The sequence below is a fragment of the Otolemur garnettii genome, unplaced genomic scaffold (genome assembly GCF_000181295.1).
Source record: "Otolemur garnettii isolate 467f Iridium unplaced genomic scaffold, OtoGar3 scaffold00035, whole genome shotgun sequence".
Classification (NCBI taxonomy): Eukaryota; Metazoa; Chordata; class Mammalia; order Primates; family Galagidae; genus Otolemur; species Otolemur garnettii.
Genome location: NW_003852430.1, coordinates 2,799,787 through 2,801,897, shown reverse-complemented (window position 1 = coordinate 2,801,897; position 2,111 = coordinate 2,799,787). Strand labels below are relative to the sequence as shown.

The 2,111-nt window shown below is 34.1% G+C and overlaps 1 non-coding gene across 1 annotated transcript; it reads right to left on the bottom strand.

Annotated features, from left to right (window-relative positions):
• Positions 1 to 909: 909 nt before the first annotated feature.
• LOC111725275 lies at positions 910 to 1,073 on the bottom strand. The gene has a single exon (XR_002773375.1). It is a non-coding gene; the product is annotated as a U1 spliceosomal RNA (small nuclear RNA).
• Positions 1,074 to 2,111: the final 1,038 nt, after the last annotated feature.

Sequence of the window (2,111 nt, the reverse complement as noted above, 5' to 3'; positions counted from 1 at the left end):
GGCCTGTTCAACATTTCCACTTGATTCTGGCTAAGTCTTGGAAGGTGGCTGCTTCCAAGTATTGGTTAACTTACTTCAGATTTTCATATTTCTGAGAATAAAGTTTCTTGTAATGTTCATTAAGGATTTTTTTTTAATTTCTAAGGGATTTGTTGTTATTTCATCTTTACCATTTCTGATTGATGAAATTAGATATTTTACTCTTTTTTTCCTGGTTAGGTTGGCCAAAGGTTTATCTATTTTGTTTACCTTTTCAAAAAACCAACTTTTTGATTTATTGATCTATTGTATAATCCTTCTGTTTTCAATTTCATGTAATTTTGCTCTAATTTTGGTTATGTCTTTTCTTCTGCTGGATTTGGGATTGGAATGTTCTTCCTTTTCCAGTTGTTTTAGATGTCCCATTAAGTGTTAACTTCCCCTTTTTCTTTCCTAAATTCCTCTTTAGGAAGGCTTGCAGTGATATAAATGTCCCCCTTAGGACTGCCTTAGAGGTATCCCAGAGGTTCTGATAATTCATGTCTTCATTCTTGTTTTGTTCCAAAAATTTGGTAATTTCCTTCTTAATCTTGTCTCTGACACACCTATCATTCAGCATAAGGTTATTTAGCTTCCATGTTTTTGTATGTCTGCAAATTCCTATTGTTACTGAGTTCAACTTTTATTCCATGATGGTCTGAGAAGATACAAGGAATAATTTCCATTCTTTTAAATTTGCTGAGGTTAGACTTGTGACCTAAGATGTGATAGATTTTGGAGTATGTTCCGTGGGCTGATGAGAAGAATGTGTATTCAGTTTTGTTAGGAAGAAATGTTCCGTAGATGTCTGTTAAATCCAAATGTTGATTGGTTAGGTTTAAATCTTTTTTTGTTTGTTTGTTTTTGTTTTTTTTTGTTTTTTTTTTTAAGCAGGGGAAAGCGCGAACGCAGTCCCCCACTACCACAAATTATGCAGTCGAGTTTCCCACATTTGGGGAAATCGCAGGGGTCAGCACATCCGGAGTGCAATGGATAAGCCTCGCCCTGGGAAAACCACCTTCGTGATCATGGTATCTCCCCTGCCAGGTAAGTATCTCACTTATAATCTTATGAGAAAAAAAGGTAAACAAACGTAAAACATTATACAATGAGTTCACTCCTATCCTAACGACATAGGAAAATACTTTATTAATCTATAGATGGGGAGAAGATATTTGCAGTACATAAAATCAAGAAAAGATTTGCACCAACAAATATATTTGTGCTCTACAGTTTACTCTTTAAAAACAATAAAATAATTAGCAAAGTATATGAGGAGGAAATTCACAAAAATAAAGCAAAAAAAAAAGAAAAAAATTGAAAGCTACTTAATCTTTCTAGTAACTGGAAAACACAAATTAAAATCATAATGAACTATCTTTTCCTATTCATCATATTGACAATGTCAAATACTGGCAAGAATGTGGACCAACAGGTAATGTCACATTCAGCTAAAGAGAGAATAAATTAGTAAGTCCACTTTGGACAACAGTTTGGCAATATTGCAAAAAAGATGAATATGGGTACAACCTATGACCCGACAATCCCATCCCTAAGTATATGCCCTAGAGCGGGGGGCCTCAAACTTTTTAAACAGGGGGCCAGTTCACTGTCCCTCAGACCGTTGGAGGGCCAGACTGTGGGCCCGGGGATGAGTCGGCTGCTAAGCAGGACAGGGAGCCACAGCAAAAACACCCAGTGGGCCGGATAAATGTCCTCGGTGGGCTGCATGTGGCCTGCGGGCCATAGTTTGAGGATGCCTGCCCTAGAGAAATTCCTGTACCTGGCCCAAGAAATCAACATACATGAATACTTGATTTATACTTTGAATTAGGAAAAGAGAGGAAAAAAAACATCTAAATACCCATCAAAGGAATATTAATCAATAATTTTATATGTATATGTATGTATATATGTGTGTGTGTGTATATATATAAAATACAAATATGTATAAAAAATACAATTCCAGGTAATTCATTGTTTTGTATTTTATATATATAAGTATATATAATTATTATATAACATATAATTATAATATAATATATGATATAATTATATAATATTATATGATATATATTATATATAATGTATCA